This window comes from Pelobates fuscus, chromosome 1 (assembly GCF_036172605.1).
Source record: "Pelobates fuscus isolate aPelFus1 chromosome 1, aPelFus1.pri, whole genome shotgun sequence".
NCBI lineage: Eukaryota > Metazoa > Chordata > Amphibia > Anura > Pelobatidae > Pelobates > Pelobates fuscus.
The window spans coordinates 104646717-104672764 of NC_086317.1; positions in this window are offsets into that span (position 1 = coordinate 104646717).

A 26048-nucleotide genomic window follows, 5' to 3' on the forward strand; every position below is an offset into this window, starting at 1 on the left:
AAATATATTTTATTTCTTATTATGGACAGTAATGGCTCCCTCAAAATGTAAGTGTGAAAGCTATAAAGGCTCCCACCATGGGGATCTTTCGGTGTGGTCACAATATGTGTCTAACTTGTGGCTTTATTCGCCATAAGACATTTACTTTTAGACCTAACAAGAGCGAAGATATGTTCACTGTTACTAACAGAATTGATTGTATCTCTACATTCGTCATATATCTGTTGACATATATTTGTAGGGTACATTACGTGGGTCAAACCATCAGACCTCTGAAGTGCAGATTCAGAGAGCATAGACTAGTTATCTTGCATAAAGATAGGAGGTCTCCAATTGCCCGTCACTTTGAGATATTCCACAATAGTGATCCTTCATCTATCTCAGTAATGGGAATTGAACTGATCCCGGCAAAGGGAAACTTGGCCAAGAGAAAAAGAGATTTAACCACAGCAGAATCCAAATGGATATTCAAGCTCAAATCTTTGGCCCCCAATGGTCTTAATGAGGAAGTAGAACAATTCTAGGCTGATCATCAATTTTTCTAGTTAGTTAGTCGGTCAGCCCTTTGTCTGCTCTGGAAGTAGGGGATAACCATCAGCATTTGTTATGGCGATTTATTTTGTGTGTCGTATCACAGATATTACACTTTATAGACATTTGATTTTTGATTTTAATTTGTGCATTATATATGTTATAGTGTATGGTTATTATTTTTCATATTTGAGATTTTAATTTTTTGATAGTGTCTCTTGAATGCTTCCTAGTGTTAAGTCTGTAACCTGTTATCGCTCGGTGTTCTATGTTTGTAAGATCACTGATTACTGAGGTAACTTGATTGTTCATGGAATTGGTTGTTCCTCTGCTTTTGTCTGGATTCAGATGTAGTGATACACCTAGTCTTTAACTATGGCAAATGCCTGAGCTAAAGGATTGGCTTTCCAGGCAAAGTGCTTGTTTGGTGACACTAACAAAAGCACCGACAATATTTTTTATTTTTATTTTTTATTTTTTAGATTGTCTCTTGAATGCTACCTGGTGTTAAGCCTGCAACCTGTTGTTGCTCAGTGTTTTATGCTTATAAGACCACCAATCACTGAGGTAACATGATTGTTTATGGAATCGTGATCCAGTTTCTAACAAAGGCCAATGCCTGAGCTAAAGGAATGACTTCCCAGGAAAAGTGCTTGTTTGGATACGCTAACAAAAGCACCGACAATGCCCATGGTTTCATTTAAAGCTTACTTTGTTTCTGAGTATTTTGACTTCTCTATACACCTTTAAGATGCACTAGCATACTATACTATATTATATTATAACATTGTGATTGATTTGTTTTTTATGATAAGCATTAACTTATGTATACCTTTAAGGTTCAATATCTGATGATTTCTTTACAATTTGGTTGATATATTTGTACATATAATTGTATTTTTATTTTTTCCAAGTTTTTGGATTATTATTAATGATTACTTTTTAGGGATAAGGGATCATAGGAATATACATTTTCCAATATTTTATGTTTGATTTTTTTATTGTTATTAAAGGTATATTTAACTTTTTTTTTAAAAAAAGGTTCACATTTTTCTGCTTTCTTTTATACACCTATAGCTCTGGTGAACTCATACTATACTTTACATATTTAGTTTGTCTCATTTTAAGTCACTTATATAGGTACCTGAGTTTTACCCTTTTTTGGACAGAAAAAAAAGCAAAATTCAGACACAGAGCAATGCAGTTAAATTCAAACCAACAATATTTTAAACACATAGTATTTATTACTAAAGCTCCCATTTATCATCATGTAATAATTCCCCATACATATAAATCCCCCAAAGCAAATATTTAGCACTTCGATTCGGTTCGCCACTTCCGAAATCCGGGACTTTGGCAATTCGGGACTTCGGCTCTTCAGTTCGGGACTTCGGCAATTCGGCACTTTGGAAATTCCCTAATCCTAACCCCCTACCCCTAAACCTACCCCTAACATCAAACCAAACCCTACCCCCAACCCTACCCCTATCACCAACCCTAACCCTACCCCAACCCTAACCAAATCCCCAACCCCAACCCCTAACCCTACCACTAACCGTACCCCCTAATCCTACCCCCAATCCCTAACCCTAACCACCACAACCACTTACACATCTAGGGTTAGGGGTCGGGTTAGATTCCTGTCATTATTCCCGTAATTTTCCTTCACTCTCTTGTTTTGACACTTTTCAGAAATCCGAAGCACTTCGGCACTTCCGAAATTCAGCACTTCGGCACTTTGGCAATTCGGTTCGGTTCGGCACTTCCAAAATTCGGCACTTCGGCAATACAGCAATTCGGCACTTTGGTTCGGTTCGGCACTTCAGAAATTCGGCACTTCGGACATTCGGAAGCATCCAAATATCCAAATTGACTAAATTTGTCCGAATTTACATTTGGAACGAAACAAATTGCACATGTCTACCTCATATATATTGCTCCATATTTTGTATATTTCCCTGTATAAATTGTTGCATTGCTGCCCTATGTTTTTACCCTGACGCCCTCTTTACCCTCCATTTATTGTCATAGTGACCCCCACAGTGCCACCAAATTTTGTAACATTTACTCCACAAAATGTAAATTTTCCCAATATAAAATATCACAAACATACACAAAGTAGGAGAAAACACACAGGGATATACCTACAAACACAATAAGAGAAGCATACACAAGAAGAACCATACACACAAGCACACAGAAAATCTTCAGAAGCTGCATGAATGCTGCAGACAAAGCAAGGTATGTATTTACTTACCTATCTCTTGCTGTAGTATCCCAGGGTCTCTGATTAGATGTCTGCTTCTGATGCTATGATGCTGGTGTCTTGAGAGTAGTTGCCCCTAAAGTATATGAGCATATTTTGCAATTGATATTTGCTTGCAATAAACAAATATTCTTTGCAAGATTGCTAATCATGGGCACATCATTTTGGGGTTCAAAGGCTTACCTCTAGCAATCATTTATATACTTTATTATCAGTGAATAAGCTCAGCAAGGTAAACTAGTTTACTATTTAATTTCTTAAATATGAAGTCATTTTGGCTTTATTTTTGTTAAATAAATCATGACACTGTGTAATATGTCACATGTTGCTGTTTATCTGAGGTTGTAATTACCTAATTTTTAAGACCTACTGAGGAACAGATGATTGTTATTAAGTCCTGATATGTAAAACCAAAGAATTCAAAGAAAGTTTACTTTCTTTTTACCATGACTGTAAGTGGTGAGAAAGTAATTCAATTAGTGCACAGCGCTCTGGCATTCTAATGCATTTGCTAAATAAGTCAAACAAATATTTGTTGACGTTCTTGTCATCACTGATGTGTACCAAAACCATTTTAAAGCGTATACCATTTCAATATCAGTAAGCACATTTCTGGCACTCTGGCAAAAAAAAAAAAAATGTATGACATGCTGAAACTAACTCCACCTGTACTTTGTCCTCAGACAGCCCAAAACACGAGATTGTCCAAGATTGTATCATGAGGAGACATTTAATACAATTTACTGTATCTGCTTTTAATATTTGTCTTACACTAGTTGGTAGATGTATGCAAGATGTTTTTTCTAGATACACAGAACACAATATGCAATGGGTATTATATGTACGTCTCTGGGTTTATTCAATAAACAAGGTCTTAGAAACTGAAAAGCAAATTTTAACTTCGGACTTCTTTCTCGATAAGATATATTGAGATATGTTGGTCTTTTTTTCTCCTTTATTCACTAAATGCCATTTTTTCCTGAATTGCAAAAACAAAATAAAAAACAGATGCAAAATGTAGGCACCAATAACCAAGCTGTGACAATAGCTACGTTGAAGCATTTTTCCAAATCAGATATTGTCGTTTACATTTTGTAATTTACTGTCCGCTCCCCAAGATCCACTGGTGAACAACTAAACTTTGGTTTAATTTTGTATAGTATTGCATTGGATTGTATTACTAAACTACAAAGGGCTGCTAAACTGGTTCATGGATTGCAGGATAGAACTTACCAGGAAAGGTTAAAGGAACTTAACATGTATAGCTTAGAGGAAAGACGAGACAGGGGGGATATGATAGAAACATTTAAATACATAAAGGGAATCAACACAGTTAAGGAGGAGGCTATATTTAAAATAAGGAAAACTACCACAACAGGAGGACATAGTCTTAAATTAGAGGGACAAAGGTTTAAAAATAATACCAGGAAGTATTACTTTACTGAGAGGGTAGTGGATGCATGGAGTAGCCTTCCAGCTGAAGTGGTAGATGTTAACACAGTGAAGGAGTTTAAGCATGCGTGGGATAGGCATAAGGCTATCCTAACTATAAGATAAGGCTAGGGACTAATAAAAGTATTTAGAACATTGGGCAGACTAGATGGGCCGAATTGTTCTTATCTGCCGTCACACTGTATTACCTTCCATTCCATTACTATGCTCAACCAGGCAAATAGATAAATTATCAGCAGGCCTCCAGTCAGTCCATTCACAGTGTGCAGAATGACGGTAAAAGTGATGCACACTTTAACAGAATAATTGTATGGCAAAGTTATTAGATCAGAATTCCATAAAATAATTTTCCTTCAAGGAATTATTGGACTTTATTTAAAAAAAACAAAAAAACAAACCTGAATTACATTTTGGATTTTTTTTTTACTTGGAATAAAAGTTATTAGCAACAGTCTTATTTTGGGGAGTTATCCACTGAAGTTGTACGATGTTGCCACCTGTGTTCATTCTGTGTGCACACCGGGAAACTTGACAATTTTATCTGTAATGTATGGGCTTATCAAGCAATTTCAGTATAAGACACCTTCCTATTGTAGCAAAAACAGAGCGTAATGTAAGATAAACTTTGCCTATTTAAGAGATATGGTTATTCCTTTTTGATCAGCCCAGCACTTTAATATGAAAGACTGTTTCCTCCTCCTGGACTTTAAAAAAAAAAAATAAAATATATATATATATATATATATATATATTTTTTTAGGTTTTGTATGGTTACAGAAAATATAATTTGAACAAGCATTGTTCGTAGATTGGTACATTATACAGTCGTCTTATACGTTGTTGCTCGTCTTACTTCTTGTTGATTATAACAGTAATATGACCACGTACTCTAACTATGTCAGCATCATAGTTCAGGACAGGTACCATCTTGATCAACCATTTAACATGAGTAAACTAGTATAACGAGGAGGGGTGCATGGGGAGGGAGGCAGGGCCGGCGCTTCCTATAAGGCGAACTAGGCAGCTGCATAGGGCGCCATATAGGAGGGGGCGCCCTGCGCCCCCATCGCCGGCACTTTAAATGCCACAGCCGCCTGAGCGCTCTATAGAGAGTGTGCACTTCCTGTCAGTCCGTCCGGGTCGCGGACCAGAGAGGAGCTCGGCCACGCTACAGGGAAGGGGAGGGGGGAGAATATTACAGGGAGGGAGGGAGAATATTACAGGGAGGGGGGAGAATATTACAGGGAGGGGGGAGAATATTACAGGGAGGGAGGGAGAATATTACAGGGAGGGGGGAGAATATTACAGGGAGGGAGGGAGAATATTACAGGGAGGGAGGGAGAATATTACAGGGAGGGAGGGAGAATATTACAGGGAGGGGGGAGAATATCACAGGGAGGGAGGGAGAATATTACAGGGAGGGGGGAGAATATCACAGGGAGGGAGGGAGGGAGAATATTACAGGGAGGGGGGAGAATATTGGAGGGAGGGAGAATATTACAGGGAGGCGGGAGAATATTACAGGGAGGGGGGAGAATATTACAGGGAGGGAGGGAGAATATTACAGGGAGGGAGGGGGAATATTACAGGGAGGGAGAGAATATTACAGGGAGGGAGGGAGAATATTACAGAGAGGAGGGGAGAATATTACAGGGAGGGGGAGGGAGAATGTTACAGGGAGGGGGAGGGAGAATGTTACAGGGATGGGGGAGAATATTACAGGGAGGGAGGGAGGGAGGGAGAATATTACAGGGAGGGAGGGGGGAGAATATTACAGGGAGGGAGGGGGGAGTGAAGAAAATTACAGGGAGGGAGGGGGGGAGAATATTACAGGGAGGGAGGGGGGAGTGAAGAAAATTACAAGGAGAGGGGGCGTGGCCTGGAAGCCGTCGGAGATGGCCGCTTAACTTCGGAGCTCCGACCCGCGCAGCATTGTAAGCAGCACTAAACGCCGCACTACTCTCCCGATGGGGCGCACCAAACGGGCAGACACCCACCAGACCCCCAGGAGACCGCTGAACAGCCCGCACGCCGGTTCCCTGGATGGCTACCTGCAAACACCGAGCAGCCAGCCACGCGGCGCACAAGGCCCCAAAATGGCCGACGGCCAGTGCTCACCGCCGGAGACGGAACCCCATGCGCTATCCCTAGCGGACATAAGAGCCGATATCAGGGCCCTTACTGCAACCATGAAGGACGACCTCAAAAGTACCTCGGACACGCTCCATGAGGCAATTAGAGCGGAGGTCGCCATCTTAGGAAACGAATTGGCAGTGCAAGGTAACCGCATTCAAGCCCTGGAGGCCTCAGAACAGGCAATGTCTAGCCGCATAGAAGCAAATAACCTAGCCATTACCCGACAGGGGACTATCCTTCTGCACCTTAGAAGACAAGCTGAAGATCTGGATAACAGAGGGCGCAGATCTAATATAAGAGTTCGCAACCTCCCTGAATCCAACGGAGAGGAAGACGTAGAGGCTATACTCACTGCCCTCTTCAAAGGTATATTAGGCCCGGATGCACCGCAACATATCCTATTCGACAGAGCTCACAGGGCCACAAGACCGAGAAACATTGACAATTCTCCCAGAGACATTATTTGCTGCCTGCGTGAATTCAAAATAAAAGAACTGATAATGTCCAAGGCCCGCTCCAAACAGTCCTGGCCGTTTCAAGGCTCAGAAGTGGCCCTCTACCAGGACCTGTCACCCCTCACTCTTGAGGCCCGCAGGGCACTCCGGCCGGTAACCCAACTTCTGAGGAGCCGCAACATCCCCTATAAATGGGGCTTCCCCTTTAGCTTACTGGCCCGCCATGATAACGAATGGTTCCCGATCCGGTGGCCTGAGGAAGTGCCGATATTCCTAAGGCGACTAGGCCTGCCGCCTACGGAGGTAGAAGACTGGATCCTGAGGCCGACAGAACCACGCCCTGGCCCGATGGCACAAAGACTTGCACGACGCCGCAGAGAGGAATCGCCGCACAGACCGCCGGCGCACCGGCCACGCAACCCGGCCCAGCAGGCTGACTAACGAATTGGCACTGAAGTGGACGACCTGGCGTCTCCCCCGGCTGGTAAGAAAGGGGCATCCTTGCGACTGAGAACGTGACAGCTAAGTACATTTATGTTATTATACTGACAAGTATTGACTTTGACCCGAGACTATTGACTTTACTCGCCTAAACCACACGCTACAGATGCTGGCATGGACTGACTCCCTGTGGACTGTTGCCACCCACCCGACGACATCTCCCTCACCTGAAGTGGTCAGGGGCACTTACGCACCACCGAGACATTGACAGTTTGGCACTATTGAATGGAAGGGGAGGGATCCTAGACGCTTCTTGGGAGGGGGGGAGAAAGTTGGGGAATGGGACCTTGCCGCTTAATACTGTAGTGACACTGCACCCGGATCACCGCCAAACTGGGGGTACAACCCGAAGCTACTCCAGGCTCTACTGGAGGACTGAGAATGTGGGGGGGGGGGATCGGGGTAATGTTGAATGTTGACAGGGAAAACTGCTTGAGGCGGGTGGGAGAGGACGAAAATGTGTAATGATGGGAAAGATGGTTGTATAACACGGGGCCCACTGAGCACTGTACTTAGCACAGGAAAGTCTAGGGATCACTAGATAAGACAGGTACCATATATGGAGAGTTGAAACCCAGTGAAACCCCGGACACACATCCCTGACTTGTGGCTTAAACGCCTCAACCACCCAACTCTTAACGCGGACTACCCCACACTTCAGACCGCACTCGCACTGCAGAGACAGGCACCCAGGAATCACGCCCATTGTCACTGACCGACGCCTAGAAGACGCACCCCACCACCATGACGACGATGAACTGTAACGACCTGCGCTTAACCTACAACTAACCTGACTGACTCTGACTTGCCCGATGCCACCTGAGAGCTGACTGGTTATGAGACTCTGCAGAGCCTGGACCACCGGACGGGGGAGACTCTACTAACGCAATTTTAGATAGTGCTGACCCAGACCCAAAGGGAGAGTACATAACCGCTAGTAACACCAGCAACAAAGTGCACACGAAACGCTATATTTTCAGTGGGACAGGTAATCCACCTGAGACTTCCAGACACACCCGCAAACCACTTCGACTTGGCGTAGGCCACGACCCGAACCAAGCCCGTGTAAACCAGAACCACTGAGGGGGCCACAGCCGCGGCTACTCCGGTACATACCGTGTAGTGGTACGGCTCTGGACACCCACCCAGTTACACGGGACCACATCCTATACAGAAGGGTCCACCAACACCTACTACATAAGTTGGTATACACACACACACACACAGACACACCCTACATAACTGCCACACACACACCCCCACCACCACACACGACTAATCACCCACACACACTCCAGGGGACAACCAAACACAGGTAGACACACAAGCGCCTACAGAGACACACCCGCAGACGTTTTACGACTGTGCCGCTGTGTCACGAGGGACCTCATACCCAAAGCGCTCTAACTCTTCGCTGGACGCCCCGGGGGGTGCTCACCTGGCCCCCCGCCTCCCCCCTCCTGCCTCTCTCTCCCCCCTCTGTGCTCTCCCTCCTTCCCCTTGCTCCCGTTCTTTCTCCCTGCCGCCTACGGCGACTGATCCGGCAGGCCGTTCCCGCACACAAGAGGGGGAGACCCCTGGCTGGAGTCACGGAGTGGACCGCTTACAGCTGACCAACGAGTGGGACACGACAATGGCCTACTCTCCGGCACCCCTGATCATTACGACGCAGAACTGCAGGGGCCTCAACACCCCTGAAAAGAGATCACACCTCTTGAGAACCCTCAAGAGACAACACGTTTCGTTTGCTCTCCTGCAGGAGACTCACCTGAGGGTGGAGGCAAACTCGCTGCTCAAGAACCGACACTACCCACTAAACTTCTATAGCAATCACCCCACAATGCGAAAAACGGGGACAGCTATCCTGATCGCAGCTAACCTCCAGTTCGTGCCCACAGACCATCTGTCGGATGGTGATGGCAGATACGTCTTCGTTAAAGGACTCCTGGCGGGTAGGACGTATACAGTAGCGAACATATACACCCCGAACTCGGGACAAGCCAGCTTCCTCCGCAGGACACTGAGAAAGTTAGCCAACTTCACGGAAGGAGTGCTGATAATGGGAGGCGACCTCAACGTCCCATTAGATCCTCTGGTCGATACATCCATGGGACGGAGTAGTGTCCCTGACTCAGCCCTGCAAACTATTCGAAGATCCCTCAGAGCGCTTCGCCTGACAGACGCGTGGAGGGCGCTCCATCCTACAGACCGGGACTACACCTATTACTCCACGCTACACCATAGGTATTCCCGGATCGACTACTTATGCGTACAACAGGAAGGACTCACATTCCTCCGAAAGGCTGACATCCTCTCGACCCCCTGGTCGGACCACAGTGAAGTGAGGATAGAACTGGAATCACCACTTTACCGCCCAGCTAGGATGACTTGGAGACTCAATGACACCTTACTCCAAGATGTACCGTCGAGAACGTTGATCGCGGATCACATTCGTCGATACTTCGAGGAGAACTCCACAGAGGACGTTTCAGACATGACCATCTGGGAGGCGCACAAAAGTGTTCTGAGGGGCCACCTCATCAGAATGGCCACGCAAAAAAAGAGGGAGGCAGGCACACAGATTAAAGACCTCACCAGACAGATAGCAGACCTGGAACAGATGCATAAAAGAACCCAACACGACCCAACTTACCGTGAGCTGACCCTGAAAAGGAAACAACTCACAGACATCCTGGAACGTAATCACATGAGACAAGTGCAACGCTCAAAGGCATTCTTTTACACGCACGCTAACAAGGGGGGCAAACTTCTCGCCCAAATGCTCAGGGGACCGCAGAAGCAGGCGCAAGTACACACCCTGCGCACTAGACAGGGCAAGCTTACACAATTCCCAGATGATATCGCCAACGAATTCAGGGTGTACTACTCACAACTATACAACACCCCTGCAACAGATGGTGACACCAGTACCGCACAGAAGAGAATTGACACCACCAATTACCTACAAGAGTTCAACCCAGACGCCCTCACCCCGGAAGAAGCGGAGGGTCTTGAAGCGCCCATCACTGAGGGGGAACTTAAGCTGGCCCTAAAATCGGCAAAAAACGGTAAGACACCGGGCCCGGACGGGTTCCCGGTGGAATACTACAAAAAATTTAGCGATGACCTAATACCGAGACTAGTAAAAGCCCTTAACAACCTACGTGATGGAGCTTCCTTGCATAAGGAATCCCTGGCGGCGACGATCACAGTGATACCTAAACCGGGGAAGAACACGGAACAGGTGGGTAACTACCGCCCAATCTCCCTCATCAACACCGACATAAAACTCTTCTCGAAGATACTCTCCCTCCGTCTGCAGGCCTTCATGCCTAGACTAGTCCACCCTGATCAGACAGGCTTCATCCCGGGCAGAGAAGCCAGAGATAGTACGCTCCGGCTCTTCATGCTACAACACCTGGCGAAACACCTACAGAAGAAGCTACTTTTACTATCCACGGATGCAAAAAAAGCATTTGACAGGGTGAACTGGCACTTCATGATGGAGACACTGAGGAGGGTCGGTGTCGGAGAGGGAATGATGACCTGGATCCAGACGCTGTACCATCAACCTAATGCCAGAGTCAGGGTGAATGGAGCCCTCACGGACAGTTTCGAGATTCGGAACGGAACCAGGCAAGGGTGCCCACTCTCGCCACTTCTGTTCGCACTCACCCTGGAACCGTTCCTCGACAAAATCCGCAACAACCCCCGGATCCTGGGCCTTACGCATAAGACTCAGGAACACAAGGTAGCCGCCTACGCGGATGATATGCTGTTCTTCTTAGCCGAACCCCTTGAGTCGCTCCCACTACTTATGAGCGAATTCAGGTTATATGGTACACTATCGGGGCTAAAGCTCAACCTGCCCAAATGCGAGGTCTTGAATGTGACGGTCAGGGGAGAGGAATGCGCCACCCTGCAACACCAGTTTCCGTTCCACTGGTGCACGGAATATATGACATATCTCGGGCTCCGGGTCACACCTGAAGCTAGAGATATATACGCACAAAACTACACACCCCTCCTGACAGACATCCTTGACGACCTTAAGAGATGGAACTTCAACCACATCTCCTGGCAAGGTCGTATAGCAGTCATTAAAATGAACATCCTACCGAGGATATTATATAAGTTCCACACCATACCTCGCACAATCCCACCGGCATTCTTTAAAACCCTCCGCTCAGCGTTCCTCAGATACATATGGAAGGGAGAGAGAGCCAGGATCAAACATGACACACTCTGCCTTCCCAAACCGTGGGGAGGACTGGCCCTGCCGAACCTCCACAAGTACTACCAAGCCACGGTTCTACAACGCATCAGAGACTTGCACTTGGCGTCCCCTCACAAACGGTGGACCTCCTTAAGCCGGGAATTAGCGGACAACCACTTACACCTCTTCCTATGGTACAAGGAAGCAGACGCTAAGAAGGACCTCGGGGAGGACTCGCCAATCACCCAGACTCTTAGGACATGGACCCGACTGAGACAAACTTCCTATATCTCACCTACCCCGAGCCCCCTGATCCCCATTGCCCATAACACTTACATAGGCGACGGAATACCGCCTCCAGCATGGCCGCTACCAAACCAAGACGGATTCATACCACTACATATGGCGATCACAGACAGGGGGATGAAGACGCTACAGGACATATCGGAAATAGAGAGACCCACGTTGATGCACCAATTTCATTATGCCCAACTTAAACACTTCTATCACAACTTGCCGCATAGAACTAGACTGCACAGGGACTTAACGTGGTTTGAACAGTTATGCTTCCAGACACCCGAGGCGGAAGGTACAGTCTCCACAATGTACCAGCGACTGGCGACAGGAGAGAGGGAAAGGAAAGATACCTTCAAGAGGCGCTGGGAAGACGCACTGGACAGAGAATACACAGAAAGTCAATGGGAGCAAGTACTATTGCTGCAACATAAGAGCTCTTCTAGCTCACAATACCAGGAGACGAACTACAAGTTGCTATCTCACTGGTACCGCACCCCATCTCTGCTACACCGAATCAGCCCAGAAATTCCAAACACATGCTGGAGATGCGAGACTGAGACCGGGACCCTCCAACATATCTGGTGGGAATGCGATGGTATTAAGCCATACTGGGTGAATGTTGGAGACGAAATCCGAAAGATACTAGGCGAACCTCAGAACCTGACGGCAGACCTAGTCCTACTGCACCACACGGACAAATCGCTCTCAGCTTATAGAAAGTCGATCCTTCGACACCTCTTGAACGCGGCGAAGACACTGATACCACTGCTCTGGAAGAAGACGCACCCGCCGACGATCGGACAATGGAGACGTAAAGTGGACGACATCCAAAAAGCTGAATCCATAATAGCCAACCTGCTGGGCAAACAAGAAAAGCATGCAGATCAATGGGGACCCTGGTTCCTCTACCGCTCGCAACACACAGATGATGACTGAAGGGATGTGGGAATACGGGGCCCGGGCTTGCCTGATACAACTTCCCTACCTCCCCACTGACCTGCCATATCCTCGCCAGGGGCCGGGGGACAGGTGGGCAAGGACCCCGGTGTGGCCGGAGCGGAGACCTCGCCACGGGTGGGAATGGATATTCGGGGGACGGGGTTAAGGGAACGCTATCAGCGCACAGAGTAACCAAAATTGCATGCAACGCGTGTAGGGAGATAACTATTTTCTTATAATATAGAATACACACACACTGACAACCGATGCAACACAAGAGAGACTGACACCACACGGAGCCGCACGGGGGAGGGCGGGCGGATGGAGAGACAAGGAGAGGTACATCTGGGACGCACACCACACCTACCACCACATGCACATACCAGCACCTATGACCACCTAAATTGACACCCACACATACACCCGAAGCAAGACTGGCCCAGAGATGACTCCCCAGACGCTGGGTACCTTAGCAGACAGATGGATAGCGGGAACATACTGGCTATGGACCACAGGGAACGCATGACCCGACAGCTACCACTTAGATGGCAGGGACGAATAGGGGAGCAGGGGGTCCACAGACGCTACTCTAGCCCCGCTCTCTACAATGGACACCCTGGTACCAGCAGCACTCATGAACAAACCACTGGTGAGCCATATCAACTCCCAAACGCAGAACTACCTCAAGGCACCACATGATTCCCACCGACGGCTACCGGGGAGGGGGTTGGGGGAGCGGATGCCTCATGCACCCAAGAGAACACATGGTAATTGGACCGTGACAGCTAACCCCTGACCCAGCCTAGTAGTAAACTGTGTCCTGTACTGCCATTCCCACCACAACTGCAACCTGATACCTACCAACCCAAGCTCAAGTAGGGATATATAGGCCCATACTCGAAATGCTGGACCCACTCTCCGAGCTCCGAACCAAGCCTTGCACCTAACATCATTAGACCCTGGTGTATGTTAAGGGTGGATAGGTCGCTAAACAGACACCTAGAGTATGTATCTCTCGACACATCCCTCTGTGAAAAGCTATGGATATTACGCTCAATGGCCCCACTTGTCACTTCCAATGGCTCTCCCCGAGATCTAAGTGGCCGCACACGGGGGGTGGGGGGTGGGGGGGGGGGTCGGCGGGGGGGGGGGGGGGAGGTATGGGGGGAGGGAAAACAGAAAACAGAATGTTAACATGTTGACAGTTAATGATGATAATTAACGTTAATTAATGATGATATGCTCGTGTTCAGAGGTGACCTGCGTGTCGCCTCCATTGGAAAGATAACTAACAGTTTTTGCATGTTACCGTTGATGTTTTGATCGCCGGGACCTGCGTGTCCCACTTAATGTCTACTCAAAATTGACTAACTGAACATAACATCTCAATAAACACATATTTACAAAAAAAAAAAAAATTACAAGGAGAGAGGGGGAGAAGATTACAGGGAGGGGGGGAGAATATTACAGGGGGAGTGGAGAAGATTGGAGGGAGAAGAGAAGAATATAGGGAATGAGGGGGGAGTGGAGAAGATTGGAGGAAGGGGGAGTGGAGAAAATTACAGGGAGGGAGGGGGGAGAAGAAGAGAAGATTACCGTGGGGGGGAGAAGAAGAGAAGATTACCGGGAGGGGGGAGAAGAAGAGAAGATTAGGGGGGGAGGAGAAGAGATTACAGGGAGGGAAGGGGGGAGAGGAAAATAAAATTACAAGGGGGCAGGGGAGAAGATTACAGGGAGGGGGGGAGAAGAAGAGGAGATTACAGGGACGGGGGGAGAAGAAGAGGAGAACACAGGGAGGGGGGAATAAGAGGAGAACACGGGGAAGAAGAAGATGAGAACACGGGGGGGAGATGAGAACACAGGGAGGGGGGTTGAGGAGAACGTGGGGGAGGGAGAGACCACTAAAGGAGGGAGGGGGTGGTGGAGATACCACTAGGGGAAGGGGGTGAGGAGAGACCGCTAAGGGAGGGGGGGTGGAGGATAGACCACTAGGGGAGGGTGGGGGGAGAGGAGAGACCACTAATGGAAAGGGGGGGCAGAGGATAGCAGAGACCACTAAGGGGGAGACGAGAGATCACTAATGGAAAGTCGGGGTGAAAAGGAGACCACTAAGGGAGGTGGGGGGGAGAGGAGAGACCACTAAGGGACAGGGGAGATCTCTAAGGGATGGAAGGGAGAGCTCTATAGGACAGGGGGCAGGACAGGGAGCTCTTTTACACTATGCACACACACACACACACACACACAATGCATCCCTATACACACAGAAACACAACATGCTTCCCGTACACACAGAGAAACACACAATGCATCCATTACACACACACACACACAATGCAACCCTTACACGTAAAGACAATGCATCCTTTGCACATATAGACAGAAACACACAATGCATCCCTTACACACACATGCAAACACACACTGCTTCTCTTACACACACACAGAAACACAATGCATCTTACACACACTCAACGAACCCCTTACAGACACACACACTGCATCCCTTACATACACAGAAACACACTTTGCATCCCTTATGCATACAAACACAGATTCACACAATGCATCCCTTACACACAACAAGAAACACACAATACATCCCTTATACACAAACACACACTGCTTTCTACCCTTACACAAAAACACACTGCATCACCTACACAAACTGGTATCCCTATACACTACATTCCATAAGTACATAGTTACATAGTTACATAGTTAGATAGCTGAAAAGAGACTTGCGTCCATCAAGTTCAGCCTTCCTCACACCTGTTTTTTGCTGTTGATCCAAAAGAAAAAAAAAAAAAAAAAACCCAGTTTGAAGCACAATTTTGCAACAAGCTAGGACAAAAAATTCCTTCTTGACCCCAGAATGGCAGTCAGATTTATCCTTGAATCAAGCAGTTATTACCCTACATTGAAAGATTATATCCTTGAATATTCTGTCTTTGCAAGTATGCATCTAGTAGCTGTTTGAACATCTGTATGGACTCTGATAAAACCACTTCTTCAGGCAGAGAATTCCACATCCTGATTGTTCTTACAGTAAAAAAACCTTTCCTTTGCCTTAGACGAAATCTTCTTTCTTCCAGTCTAAACGCATGGCCTCGTGTCCTATGTAAAGTCCGGTTTGTGAATAGATTTCCACACAATGGTTTGTATTGGCCCCGAATATATTTGTATAATGTTATCATATCCCCTCTCAGGCGACGTTTTTCTAAACTAAATAGGTTTAAATTTGTTAACCTTTCTTCATAGCTGATATGTTCCATTCCTTTTATTAATTTTGTAGCCCGCCTCTGCACTTTTTCTAGTGCCATGATATCCTTCTTTAGAACAGGTGCCCAAAATTGCACAGCATATTCAATATGTGGTCTTACCAGTGATTTATAGAGAGGCAAAATGATGTTCTCGTCCCGAGAATGAATGCCCTTTTTCATGCATGACAATACCTTACTGGCCTTGGCCACTGCTGATTGACATTGCACATTGTTGCATAGTTTGTTGTCTATAACAATTCCCAAGTCCTTTTCGTGTGTTGTTATCCCTAATTCGCTTCCATTAAGGGTATACGTTGCTTGTGTATTCTTTACGCCGAAGTGCATAACTTTGCATTTTTCAACATTAAATTTCATCTGCCATTTGAGTGCCCAGTCCTCCAGTCTATCTAAATCCTTCTGCAGCAAAGTAATATCTTGCTCACATTGTATTATTTTACAAAGTTTTGTGTCATCTGCAAACACTGAAACATGACTTTCAATGCTGTCTTCAAGATCATTTATAAAAATGTTAAATAGAAGGGGTCCCAGAACAGACCCCTGAGGGACACCACTTGCCACCTCTGTCCAGCTTGAAAATTTACCATTAACGACAACTCTTTGTATTCTGTTTTTAAGCCAATGTTCTACCCAAGAACAAGCATTTTCATCGAGACCGATTTCCTTGAGTTTGAACACTAATCTTTTGTGTGGAACTGTATCAAATGCCTTGGCAAAATCCAAATAGATCACATCCACTGCAACACCCTGATCTATACTTCTACTTACTTCTTCGTAGAACGCAATCAAGTTAGTTTGACATGACCTGTGCTTCATAAAACCGTGCTGATTTTTGCTGATAACCATATTCTTCTCAAGGAATTCTTGAATATTATCCCTTAATAACCTTTCAAATATTTTACCAGCCACAGAAGTTAAGCTCACAGGTCTATAATTTCCAGGCAAGGATTTTGAACCCTTTTTGAATATAGGAACCACATCTGCCTTCCTCCAATCCTCCGGAACACTTCCTGAAAGAAAAGAATCTTGAAAGATTAAAAACAGAGGTTCACTTATTTCTACACTTAGTTCCTTAAGTACACGTGGATGGATACCGTCAGGCCCACACATTAGATCCTCTACAGTAACACATAACACATCCCCTACACACTCCACTCCCTGTGAGCAAACTTATTGGGTGAAACATGTAGGTGCAGGGACGTTTTAGCCGCGAGGCAAACAAGTCATTTGCCTTGGGCGGCATTTTCCATGGGGCGGCAAAAAACGCCGCCCCAAAATGCCCAGGGCAAATGCCTTGTTAGCCTTGTGGCTAACTGACATGCTGGGCTGGCGGGCGTGCGGGCGGCTGGCGAGGGAGCACTTCCCCTGAGCACTCTGCTCAGCTCCCTAGTGCGCCGCCTGCAGAGTGAGGCTGGGAGCCGGAAGATTACGTCATCTTCCGGCTCCCAGCCTCACCCTGCGGCGCACAAGGGAGCTGAGCAGACAGCTCAGGGGAAGTGCTCCCTCACCAGCCGCCCACACACCCGCACGCCCAGCAGCCACTGGACCACCAGGGAGAAAGAGAACCCACCCCCAGCATTCCTAAAGGTAAGGAGGCTGGGTGGGGGGAGGTTAAATTAAAAAAAAATGTGTTAATGTGAGTGAGTGTGTGTCTATTAGTGTGTGTGTCTATTAGTGTGTGTGTCTGTTAGTGTGTGTGTCTGACTGTGTGTGTGTCTCTGACTGTGTGTGTGTGTATGTTAATGTGTCTGTGTGTGTCTGTTATTGTGTGTGTGTCTGACTGTGTGTGTGTGTCTCTGATGTGTGTGTGTGTCTCTGACTGTGTGTGTGTTTGCCTGTTAGTGTGAGTGTGTGTGTCTGTTAGTGTGTAGAGGATACACCACTGTGTAGGTGGACTTATGGGTGGGCCTTATGGGCATACTCACCGTCAGGCCCTGGGGCCCAGACCTTGAGCTGTGTAAGGGGCCCAAAAAATGGAGCTGCTTGCCGTTCTCACAGAACATTGAATTTTGTGACCACAGTTACAAACAGCCTCCAGAGATCCTGTTCTACATCAGACCAGTGGAGCCATACTGCAGCCAGAGCCCATCACCATCCTCATCTGATTGTAAGTAGGCAATCTAGTATATTATTAGTGACACTAATCTATAATTTACCTCACATTAAAGGGACACTATAGTCCCCAGAACCACTGCAGGTTAATAAAGTGGTTCTGGTGTCTATAGCTTGTCCCTGCAGGCTTTTTAATGTAAACACAGTGTGCAGCACTGGCAGATCATATGGATGGGGCATTGCGATGTCAGTGGAGGGGGAGGGGGAGGGGACGCAGCAAATCTTTCTTTTGCCTAGGGCGGTAAAAATCCTTGCAATGTGGAAGTGAGGGTGGTCCCCATATCTGAGAGATGTAATTTAGTCAGCCATATGTGCAATCATTTTTGTTGGGTCTTTGGTGTGTGGGTAGCGAGCTCATTAGGCATTATGTAGTGATATTAATGAGCGTGTGTTTATGTGTTTTTGCCTTCTCATTGCCTCTTCTTCGCCATACCTCCCAGTGTTGCCATGCTATTAACCACTAATTTGCCGTCCTCAATCGTCTCGCTGTGGTCTCGTACCTCTTAGTGGTATCTATCATTTCGAGGCATTGGGATATGCTAGGCGTGGCCTTGTTGAGGCATGATCTGCTAATTGTTGTCAATGCCGCTATGGTTATATGATATGCTAGGTATTTGTCTGTTTTTTGCATCTTAGGGGGCATTGGCATTAATAAGTATGTTTCTGGTGTATGAGGTAGTTTTGCGCCCGTGGAACCCTCTATGGTGCTCCTGGACTTTTTTTGTCCAATAAGGAGAGCTGGATGGTTTACCTAAATGCCTATAATATATCCATCATTTATATGCCTAACCAAATGCTAGCAGAGTTATTCATAAACTGAGAATCCAAGGTGGATTTCAAATTTAAAGGAATACTATAAGGCATGAACTCAACTTTAGCTAAATGAAGCAGTTTTGGTGTAGAGATAATGCCCCTTTTGTCTCACTGCTCAAGTATCTGCCATTTAGAAGTTAAATCACTTTTGTTTATTTTTATGCAGCCCTAGCCACACGTCCTCTGGTTGTGACTGACGCAGCATCAAAAGTTTGCAGAAGTACTCTGGGCTGGATATATTTGTTTTGAATAGAATATTCTCAAATGCATCTCCCAGTAATAAGTCTAAAATCTGACCGCCACACTCATGACAGTTTTAATGACAACTTTGGTGGACATTTGAGCAGATATTCGGGAGGAAAAAAAAACATTTACAATCATTTCTCCAGCATGAAGGTGTTCACTCCTAGGAACATCAAAATAAACTGAACTGCTGAAAAAAGTAAACAGTTGCAACAGCATGCCATTAAAGTGTTAGCCTCGTTACTTGATATCTTGGGAAAAGTCTGAAAATGGGACTGAAATGTTTGAAACATTGACATATGCTCTTGAGGCCCTGGAGCAGGGGTGCCCAAAAGGTGGTTCCCCAGATGTTGTAAAACTACAACTTCCCGGGGGGGACTGGAGAGGGTCGGGGTTTACGGATGATGGTGGCTACACCCTTGCTGAGCCTGGGGTGTGGCAGCTATACACTTAAAGAAATTGTTTAAAATTTAAAATGTAAATTTGTCTATGGTACAATGGTGTGGTAAACACCAGAGCGGAGAGGATACAGAGCGGAACACTTTGATAGCCTGAGGTGTCCGGTTTACCAGGCTACGTATTGCTCACCGTTACCTAACACTTTAACAAATATATAAATAAGTTAAAATTTAAAAAAAAAAAAAAAAAAAAAAAAAACTGAAAAATAACAAAATGTATAAAATGTATATCTGTTTATGGCGGAATTGTTTGACGAAACTGGAGCAATGGTGACAAGGGGCACAGCAGTTTGACAGCCCGGTCTGCACGTATAGCCTAGTTACACTTTGCTTTTTTGTTCAGACACCGGGGCATGGGGGACAGGGACCAGGACAGTCTTTAGAACCTGAAGTAAGCTGTTAGCTTCGTACTATTTTGCTTATCCCCATAATATTTGAAACGAAACGACAAAAAAAAAAAAAAACACAAAAAATAAAAAAATAAAAAAAAAATAAAATATAAATGTATATATGTTATATGTTCAATTCATCCGGTAAAACTGGAGCAGAGGGGACGAAATGCTAGGTAGTCTCAATAGCTTGATGTATACCGCTCGCCAAGTTACATTGCACTTTCTGTCACAAACTGTATATATGCTTATGGTAGAATTGTGGGATGCAGCTGGAGCACAGAGGACATAGAGCAATGTAGGTTGATAGCCTGCTGCGTGCTCTTTGCCTAGCTGCATTTTGCTTCTCTACAGAAAATATAAAAAACAACGAAAAACAGCAAAATATAAAAAACAATGTATATATGTTAAGGGTAAAATTGTATGAGGACACTGGGGCGATGGGGACAAAGAGCACCCTTTGCCCTTTCTCCAGTGTGGAACATTTCAAAGCTTGTGTATCTATACTAATGTACGTTTTATTGCGTGTTATGCTTGTTTAAAAATAAGTTATTGCTACATTTAGTTGTTTGAGGGCCTGATGCATGCTGGTAGCCGAGTCGCATTTCTCCTATCAAAATCCAAAACAAACAGGGGGAGAGAATCTGATCAACCAATGTGTAAAAACCTAATGTGGATATTGTAAACGCGACATGCTCTGAAACTGTTTTTGAGACCTAAATCCCGTATGTATGATACTTCACGGGTGAAGCCATGGGTGGCTAACTTGTTATTTTCACTGTTAGGTAGGCTCTGAGCTTATTTTTGTTGGGGGAGGGGGTGGGCACGGAAATGGAGGGGCCGAGGGATGGTTGGGTCCCCTTGCGAGGTGCGTCAGGCTTGATCCCATTTTTTCCCAGTTAGTTTTCTGAACGGGGCCCAGTACTGTGCTCCCTACAGACATCCGCGTAACGCGGGGTTGACTATTGCTTAGTCGATACAGGCGCCAGGGGGGGGTGTACATATCTTTCGATATCCCTTTCATATATTATACTCCATCATTTGCCCTTTTTAATAAATAAAAAACAACAAAATGGTGAACCTATTAAAATTACTCCAAAACCACGTTTTGGAGATACTAGTACGCAACTGTTCACCGGGCGACCGAACAGCTGAGTTTTCGGCCTACCTCATATTGTAACATTATGTGATGCGGGTGGTCACTGTCACACCCTTGGGGACGTACAGGCAGTCTTATTGTGCTGAGACTAGGGGCCGTAAGCCGCGTGTCCACCCATATGACTTTAGTTGAATGGAATTTAGGGGACCCTCAGAGTAATACTGGCCCGTCCAAGCAATGTGGGCGGGGGTTATGTCTCCAAGGTTGGGGATAATGTTGATTTTGTCGCCAGACTTTTACTATACTAGGCGATAGTTTGAGTTTTTTCCTGCTCAGGCACTACTGCAGGGAAGAAGGGACTAGCCTAGGGTTGTTGGAATGGTAGTGGTGGCTTAACCGGAGGCAGGGAGCAGCGGCCCCTCATTAGCTGCTGTGTGTTTTCAGGGGTGAGGGTTTAAATGGTGGTTGGAGACAGTCCGGTGAGGGGGTTACCGTAATTTATGTCCACCGGGTGGGATCCGGGATGGTTGGGGGCGGGATACCATTATGCCGGTAAGGTCTCTATAGAATGCTTGGGGCGCGGGTGGGCGGGGCTTTAGGGATCCTCAGTATCCTCCACACGTTGATCGTGCAGGGAACGAGGGCCCTCGCTACCCAATATGTTCTGGCGAGTTGTAAGACCAGAATTTTCACCGCATCGGATTTTATTCGGATGCCTTTCTTTCTGTCATATTCTTTCTTCTGTCTTTCTCTTTTCTTTTCCCATCCTGACCCTTCCCACCCTTTTTCGCTCCTGGGGGGGGGCGGACGAGTGGACCATCCCGACGCGGATCCCTGTTGCTCAGGGGATCCTCCCTAATACAAACAGTGGCAGCAGAGCGTTAGCGGTGAGTAATCTATCACACGATGGCGATTAAGATTACCACTTTAAACGTCAAGGGTCTGAACGCCCCTAAAAAGAGACGTCTAATGTTTAGGGCCCTGAAAAGGATGAACTCAGACGTTGTATACCTTCAGGAAACTCACCTACCTAAACAGGCTACTTTTCAATTACGTGACCATGTCTACACGGGCTCCTTTGAAGCCAGGTCGCATCGCAAACGGAACGGTGTCGCTATAGTTATCAAACGCTCTTGCCCCTTCCAGCTGTCTGCCCAGGATGCGGATCCGGGGGGACGATACATTATAGTTACCGGGACTCTCCATTCCCACGTTGTACACCTGATCAACATTTACGCCCCGAATCAGCCAGATGCTGGGTTTTGGTCTACACTGCGTGATAAGGTTGCCGCGTTGCCACACGGCATGGTCCTTATGGGGGGTGATTTTAATGCTACACCCTGTCCGGCGATGGATAGGAGCTCCAGGGCTGGAGGCCCGAGATCGCAGGGACGCGGGGGACAGGACCGCCAGCTTAAGACCTTTATTGCGGAAACAGGACTGGTGGATGCTTGGAGGGCGCAACATCCTATGGACAGAGATTATACTTTTTACTCTGCTCCCCATGGAACCTATTCCAGAATAGACCTATTTTTAATAAATGCAGCAAGCCTTTCCAGGCTCTCGAGCTCAGAGGTGGGAAATATATCCTGGTCTGACCATGCTGACGCATCTATAGTCTTAGGTAATCTTTGCACGGCGAGCCCATGGTCCTGGAGACTGAATTCATCGCTGCTGAGAGATGAGTCGATTCTAGACAGCATTCGGAAGGCTATTACGGATTATTTTCAGGTCAACACCACATCTGACGTAAGCAACAGCACGATCTGGGCTGCACACAAGGCGGTCATAAGAGGGGAACTGATTAAACTGGCCACAAGAAAGAAACGACTGAAACACCTTCACCTGGAAACTCTGCTTAAACGGTTGAGGAACCTTGAGCAGCAACACCAGGCTACCCCGGACGCTGAAATACACGGTAGACTGGAGGCAGTCAGACGGGACATACGCACACTTCTGCTAGATGACACGGCTAAGGCCATGACGTGGTCCAGACGGACCTATTTCGATAAAGCCAATAAAATGGATACGCTATTGGCCAGGACGCTTAGGCCCAGGCAACAACGGCCTCACATCACGGCCATCAGACACCCAGATGGTACGACAAAAACAAAACCGACAGACATCGCAAAGGTATTTGAAGAATATTATAAACAATTATATAATCACTCCCCGAACGGCCACTTGATGGGAGGCCAGGAGGACCGAAGCATAACACGATTTCTCGATGGACTAGACTTGCCCAAATTGTCAAGCGACGCTGCCGGGAACCTAGCGGCGGAGATCAGTATTGAGGAGGTAGACAGGGCCATATGGGAACAAGGGGAACAAGGCACCTGGCCCTGACGGATATGATGGATCATATTACAAGGCCTTCAGGGAGGAGCTGGCGCCTCACCTGGCGACGCTGTTTAACTCCTTAAGACAGGGAGGAAGATTGGGCCCTGACATGTCATTGGCTACGATCGTATTACTACCCAAACCGGATAAGGATACACACCTACCTGAAAACTACAGGCCTATATCGTTGATTAACCACGATGTGAAGATCTTGGCCAAAATACAGGCAGACAGGCTGAACCCACTTCTGACTACTCTTATACATGCCGATCAGGTGGGGTTCATACAAGGCCGACAATTGTTCGAAAATACAAGGCGAACGGTTGATCTGATCTGGAAACAGGTGGCGACGAATACGCCCTCCCTGGTAATATCTATCGATGCCGAGAAGGCCTTCGACAGGGTCAAATGGAATTTCCTATTTGCTGTATTGTCACACCTGGGATTTCCGGAGGAGTTCGTGCAAATCACGAGGGCAATGTACCATGATGTAAGGGCTCAGATACTGATTTCAGGGGCCCTGCTTACTCCTTTTCACCTACATAATGGAACCAGGCAGGGGTGTCCTCTCTCTCCCCTCCTCTTTGTGCTGGCCCTCGAGCCTCTTCTACAGGCGATCCGCAGGCATCCGAACATTCATGGAGTAGAAGTCGGAGGGGTAGAATTCACCGTATCTGCCTACGCAGATGATGTTCTCCTCACCGTTACGAACCCGCTCGAGTCGATGACCGCATTGCAGAGAGTTATAGGAGAATACGGGGACCTATCTGGATACAAAGCAAACATCCCAAAATCCAGCGCGATGCCAATCGGCATGACAGCTGAAGATGTGGCTCAGATACAGAACACTTACCACCTACGAATGGAACCGCACTCCCTCAAATACCTGGGAGTTCACTTGACGGCAGACCCGAACCGACTGTACTCTAGCAATTACGAACCCATGTTACGGACTTTAATGAATGACATGGACAAATGGACCGATAAACCTATCTCTTGGCTGGGTCGTATTCACTCCGCCAAGATGAACATCCTCCCTCGCATCCTATTCCTGTTTCAAGCCCTCCCCATCCGCGTCACGAAATCTCAATTACAGCCGCTACAAAGGGCGATCTGTAACTTCATGTGGCGGAATAAGCGGCATAGAATAGCCAGACAAGTCTTGTATAGGCGTAAAGATAGAGGGGGATTGGGGCTTCCAAACTTGTACTATTACTATTTGGCGGCCCAGCTGTCCCAGGTGATCATGTGGCATTCCCCCGTGGGTGAAAGGAGATGGGTGGAAATAGAATCTTTGATGGTCGGTCTTGATGTTCCCCAATTCACTATGTGGGTCCCGAGAGAACATAGGCCCATGATCAGAGCAACCTGCCCGGCCATCCTTAATTCTCTACGATTATGGGATGTGAACTGCACCAAATTCGGACTCACCTCCTCTCCCTCCCCTATGACTCCGATACTTAGGAATCGAGCATTTCCACCTGGTATGGCCCCGAGGAATTTTCGCAATATAGAAAAAACCGGGGTACAACGGTATTACCAACTCTATCGAGGGGGGACTGTGATCCCTTTTGAAGACCTCCAACAAATCACCCACCTGACTCCGACAGATTATTTTCGATACCTCCAGGTGAGGGACTTTGCTAGGAAACCAGATATTATAGCCGCGGCCAAGGGGCAGTTTACCTTCTACGAGAGACTTTGTAGAGATGCATCTGCCCCCAAGGGGATGATCACCCTCATTTACGCTCATCTTAGTACAGAAACTAGAGAATGGGGTAGACTGGCGTACATTGACAGATGGGAACAGGACTTAGGGGAAGCACTCGAAGGTATCGAATGGCAGGAAATCTGGGAAGCCACCAAGAGCGCCTCTATATGCGTCACACAACAAGAACAGGCATGGAAAACCATGCTCAGATGGTATACTACCCCGGCCATTTTGCGCAAAATGCACAAACTAGACTCCGACGATTGTTGGAGGAGCTGCGGTTTCCGGGGTACGTATCTTCATATGTGGTGGGAATGCCCGGCGCTCCAGGGTTTCTGGAAGGCTGTTGAAAACCTACTGAGACTGACATTTGGCAGACCCCTCCCCCTAGACCCATGGATCTATCTTTTAAATAGAACTATAGAGGGATGGTCAAGGAAAGAACAGAGATTGGTGCGGACAATCACCTTGAGTGTGCGTAGAACTATAGCAGCGGCTTGGTTAACACCTGGAGGACCGGAGTTCGGGGGGGTGATCTCTAGAATAAGGGAAAGCAGGATCATGGAGGATCTTACTGCCAGGATGCGAGGGACCGTAGCGGCCTTCCAAAAAGTATGGGAACCGTGGGACAATAGCACCCCGGGCACTGGGGATACTTAATGAGATGGGATCACGAACACTACTTGGGGGGTCCCTAGCTCGTCCACCCTCCCTCCCCCTCCCCCCCCTCTTTATTCCTTTAATCCTTGTTTCTAGTCTTTCTTCTCTCTTCTTCTTCTCTTTTTATATTTCTACAAAACCCTTGATAT